This window comes from Mytilus galloprovincialis, chromosome 1 (genome assembly GCF_965363235.1).
Source record: "Mytilus galloprovincialis chromosome 1, xbMytGall1.hap1.1, whole genome shotgun sequence".
Classification (NCBI taxonomy): Eukaryota; Metazoa; Mollusca; class Bivalvia; order Mytilida; family Mytilidae; genus Mytilus; species Mytilus galloprovincialis.
In genome coordinates this window covers 121,525,717-121,531,902 of record NC_134838.1, presented here as the reverse complement: position 1 = coordinate 121,531,902, position 6,186 = coordinate 121,525,717, and positions in this window count along the sequence as shown.

Genomic DNA, 6,186 nt, shown 5'->3' with positions numbered 1-6,186 from the left:
TACCTATTCGCCCTGATACCTGTTTGGCCAGGGTCCATTTACCCTAATTTTAATTTTTATAGGACCACACAAAAAAATTTGTGATCGTATAATGGTATGATTTTGTCGTCTGCTTCGTCATCGCCTGAAGACACAATTTGGTTTCCAGACAATATCTTTAGTTTAAGTGAATGGATCTCTATGAATTATTTTAAGAAGGTCCAATACTACAAAAGGAAAGTTTGAATTGGTTTTGGAAATGATGGTCCCTACAGTTTAGGAATAAGGGGCCTAAAACAAGCATTTTACTAGTTTCACGATTATGATTGTGAGAATTATTATTATATCATGGAACAACTATGTTATCTAATGCTCCAAAATAAGCCATCAACTTTTGAATGTTTCCATGTTTTTTCATGAATGTCAGGAATTTATACCCTTCAAATATCTGAATTATAAGTTAATTTAACTTTTATGCCCTTAATATTTATATTTTTTAATAAAAGATATGTAGAACCAACCCAGGGCAAACAAACTCAGGGAGAACAGACCTAGGGCAAATGGAACTGATACCTATATACACTTATTGCTATTTGTCCATCATTACTTGACATCATAAAGGTTCACATATAATTTTCACTCCACACTACAAAATATCTGACACCACAATGCAAAAATGATTGTTGTATGATGTTTAAAGTTCAACTGGTGCAGATTCTCAGGTCAAGCAGAACAGATCTCCAAATAGCGATAAGGTGTATTAATGGAAGAGAAAGAATCGGGTATATACCAATATGACTTCATGTGTCCTGTTCCAGGGTCAAACTTAATATCACACATTTTAAAAAATTTTGTATGCTTCAATATGTAATTAAATTTGACAAAAAGCAGATTTTCAGTATAAAAGTGTGATTGTTTTGTTAATTATTGAAGAAATCACATACAAGTATCTATGTTTGTTGCCATGGACAAAATTTACATTGCATTACCTTTGAAAATCATCAATGACCTACAAACATGTAACCAATGAAAATGTTGTTATATTTCGTCTCATAATGCTGGATAAGCCAATCATTTTAATACAGTTTTCATATCACACTTTATCAAATTATGCAGTGTGAAACAAGAATGATTTCTTCATGCAAGAAAGAGATGACAGGTCACAACTCTTAGAGAATAAATAAATCCCCATTTAATATTGCAAAGAGAATTCTGCACTTGTTGAATCTTTTGCCTTTACTTAAAGTTTAACCAAATAATTCTATTGGTATAGATCAATTTACATTTTAATTGCAGTATATATATATATGGATACATGTAGTTTAGAATGATTATATGTGTATCTTATTTTTTTAGGTTCTACATATGATGGGACATTGATACCATATAACCACTATGTATTGTCTGCAGTGGTTAATACCAGTGTTATTGATCCCTAAACCACTGAGTCCAGCATTAATCTATAACCATGCTATGTTCCTGGTGTTGTATCTAACTAGCTTCTTCCTGGAAAGGAAACCTTGTACAATATGTAGTATTGTGTTCTTAGCAGCTGTGTTCCTTATATGCTATAGTTGTGTTGGAAACTGTGTACTGTGGCAGTGTCCTGAACAGGAATGTGAAACTGGTGATTGTAATTAATAATGGATTCAGCAAATACAGAAGATTCACATATAACATTTGTAACTGATGATTGTAATTAATAATGGATTCAGCAAATACAGAAGATTCACATATAACATTTGTAACTGATGATTGTAATTAATATTAATGGATTCAGCAAATACAGAAGATTCACAGATAACATTTGTAACTAATGATTGTAATTACTAAGGGATTCAGAAAATACAGAAGATTCCATATAACATTTGTAACTGAAGATTGTAATTAATAATGGATTCAGCATATACAGAAGATTCCCATATAACATTTGTTTTCTTCAAAGAGACTATGAATATACATGTTCAATTTTAAATCTGAATTGAAGCTATAGCTTCAGTAATGGGAAGGGTTGTCAGCCGGTGATGAGGAATCCATTGTGATAATCAATCCTCTCAAATCACTTACTGTACATGTATGTGTAGCAATATCAATGATTTATGATTTAAAGATATGTAAATACACAATAAATATAAATGTTTTTTTAGTAACGTTTTTTGTTATTAATGATAGTTTATACCTGTCCTAATTGTGAATATTTTTTACAAAAAAGTTATTACTTTTAATAAATAAGATATATATGTTATTTGTATTTGCCAGAGCTAGTCAAGGATGATACATGTACAGGCAAAGGGAAGGACAATCAGATTTTTTAGATAAACGTTCATGTAGGAAATTCAAACAAGAAACTATAAGGTTGTATAAAATAACATGCCTAAACAATATTTATTCACATATTAACCAGATCCACACAAATGTTATATATATTTGAAAGATTGTTGCAGATATTCATGTACTTTTTCACAAACCTTGATTGTTTTATTGCAAACCACAGACTATTGTTTAATGAATGTAAACAATGTATTGCATTTAGTTGTATATACATGTATGTTGTAATTTAAGAACAGAATACACTGTGGTTGGTATGTAGGTCTGTCTTGGTACTAAATTCATTATATATATATTGATAACTGAAGACATATTTTCTGAATGAAATCAATCCTATGAAATAAAAACTATCAGAGTTAAAATATTCCAGGAATCACAGCTGTATGCTTTTTAAGATGATGGTTTCATCATTTGTTTAAAAAACAAAATATTTTTAATAACATTTTACATTATTGAGGGATATTTTTTTTCACTCAAAATCGTCAAAATTACTCATAAATATGTTTGTAGTTATTAGTTCAACAAAATACAAAAATGTACTCTGCAATAACAGAAAACAAGTGATGCCTTACACATCATAGGAGAATATCATTAATCTGTAATGGTACATGTTTTTTCACACATGTATTTATATCATTACATTTTGTATTGCAATATCAGAAAATAAACATACACACCAAAGTCTTTTACTATTATAATATTTATGTTATGATGTTTTTGTTATAGCTTTAAATTGTAAGCAGTTTTCCTTTTTAACCGGATCCATATTATATGTTTAGTTTCACTGTTTTTTATAGAATTTTGTTGTCTTTTACAGTTTAATAATTTTTCGGAGATATTTTTCTACTATTTAAAGCGCAGTTTATGCATATTTGAAGAAGACAAATGTTGAATTGGCCGGTTTGTTTATATGGTTTCAATTGAGAAATTTTGATTTGGAATGGAAAGTAGCATTTACCTCTTTTGGGTCATGTCCTACTCCATTTGGATTAAATTTAAGTGCTTAAGGATTGAGAAAAAAATATGTACTATTTGTTTCAAAAAAGGCAACTTACAAAATCTGAATAATTTCAAATGCAAGCTAAGAACTTTGATTAAAATTTATATAAAACTCATTTTATAGTTTATAACTTATTCTATTTATAAAGAAAGATAATATCAATAAAAAGGGAATTAACTTAAACAGGAAACTAGTCATGAGGGAAAGATAGTCTTTTGGTTAGAAGTCTTCGTTGATTGAAGCAGTCTTCAATAAAGGGAGACTATTTTAACAGTGTAATAAAGGGAGACTATTTTACCAGTGTAATAAAGGAAGACTATTTTAACGGTCTGAAATTTATGATTGAGACGTAATATGTGGATAAATTTGTCTCTTAATATATATATAATGTCATTTACAACAGAAATTTTGGATATTATTTATAAATTATGATTTATTAAAAAAATAAACTCTTATATATATATTGATTCATTCATGTATTTTTTGTCCACCAAATAATATAAGGGATATGTTATGATTTGCAGTGAGACAACTATCCACTAGAAACCAATATACCTGTACCGGCTGGATGTAAGCAACACTGGGTCACACAACCGCCTTCATCAAGGAGGAAACCCTTACTGTTAAGTAAACTATAAAAAGTCCCAGAATCACAAAATGTAAAACAATTCAGATTCATCAGATCAGTACTAAGCACAAAAACAACTTACAGAAAGACAATGAACAAATATCTACTGTATGGCAATAATCCATGTCTAAAATACACCTTATCGCTAATCCCGGCTGACCCGGCCGCTTGAACTTTTGACGCATACAACAATCACTTTTCCATTGTGGCGTCAGATATTTTGTATTGTGACGTCAAAATTTTTCGGGAACCTGTGTGAAATCCAGTAATGGCGGACAAACAGCGATAAGGTGTATAGATATGATGGAAGACGGCCGCATCTATTATCATCACAATCCCATACAGAGCTCAATACTTGTGCTCTAAATTGTGTTTATATCTTATATCTTAAAAAACTATAATCATTAATGGATAGGCACTTTGAAAGCCAAATTGATCAGCAAGACAACATCTACAAATAATTTTAATAGCAAAAAATGTCAGTGGTGTCTTTATTGGAGTTATTGTTCCCTAATGGAGACCTTTTACCAATTTTTAGGGTTTTTGTCTGTAATCTTGAAAACTAAAAAACATAAATCCACTTTGAACAATAAATGATCAGGAAGACAAGATTTACAAATAAATCAACATGGCTTCATCGTCCGTCAACTATGTAGTTTATGCTCTTTGATGATGCTTTTATTAAGGATTTACCTTTTATCTTGAAAACTAAGAAAGAGAAATGATCCGAAAGACAATATCTACAAACCAGCCAAATTTTGCTGAGATCATAAGTCAATTCTTTACACTATAGAAATGATTGCTCTCAAATGAGGATTTTTTTTACCCTTTTTTGTGTTTTAAAACTAAAGATAGAAACTGTAAGTATAGATTATCAGGTTTTCTACACATTGATATCGTAAAATATCAGCCGCGAGCCACAATGTGAACCTTTTTGGCGAGTGAGCGTAGCAAACGAGCTAAAAAGTTTCACATTGTGTCGAGCGGCTGATATTTTACGATATCTATACGAAGAAACCCCGATTATCTTTTTATCGTTCTATTACTGGTCGTTTCTTTCTCCCTAAGACAGTTTTATGCTTGACAAAAGCAAGCTTGATAACGTCTCCTCTCACAATGTGAAGTCGCTGATAATGCCTGGTTTCGTTATGAAGTCTTGATACGAGAATTACGGAGCAACAGAGCAGGGTGATATAGGCGGAGGGAAGGACGATAGAAAAAATGATCAGCAAAGCAATATCAACATAAAGAGAATTATGTCTTGAATTCTTTTCTGAGAGCATTCATAGTTGAAGATGCACATAGACCTAGGTGAGCAACACATGCTCTTTAGAGCCTGTAGTTTACAAGGTTTTTGTCTGTCATATGTTCATTATCCTTGACCTCATTTTCATGGTTCAATGACTACTTGAAAAAAGTGAAACATTCTTTCTTATTAGGAGTAATAGGAAAACTATATTTTGTATGTGCATACCTTGCAAGGTCCTTATGCCCGACACAGTTTTCATCCGACCTCAACTTCATTTCGTTGATCAGTGAACAAGGTGTCATCTGACCTTGACCTCATTTTCATGGTTCAGTGATCAAAGTTAAGTTTTTGAGTTTTGGTCTTTTTTTCTTATACTTTATGCAATAGGTCAACTATAATTGGTGTATGGATATTTTATGATGTTCATGTCTGTCTTGCAGGTTTTATTCGACCTTGAAATGATTTTTACAGTTCATTGCTCAGTGTTTATTTATTGTGTTTTGGGCTGTTTTTCTCAAACTACAAGCAATAAGTCTAACTATATTTGTTGTATGAAAGTATTGTATTAAAGCTGTCTGTCTGGCATGGTTCATATGACCTTGACCTCATTTTCATGGTTCATTGATCTATGTTTAGATTTCTTGGTTAAGTCTGTTTCTTAGAAACTATAAGCAATAGGTCAACTATATTTAGTGTATTGGATGACTATAAGGTGTACATGTATTTCTCATTTTGTATATGACCTTGACCTCATTTTCTTAGTTCATGTTACATTTATGTGATAATTGTAGTAAAGCTCTATATTTAGGACTATCAACATAAAATCAATGGTAAGCAAAGAAGGTAAGACATTTCAGTGTGTGCACTCTTGTTATAATTACACCTGTCATACTGTGTCCCATATTTAGTAAACAGGTACAATAAACTAGAGGCTCTAATGAGCCTGTGTCGCTCACCTTGGTCTATGTGACTATTAAACAAAGGAAGCAGATGGATTCATGA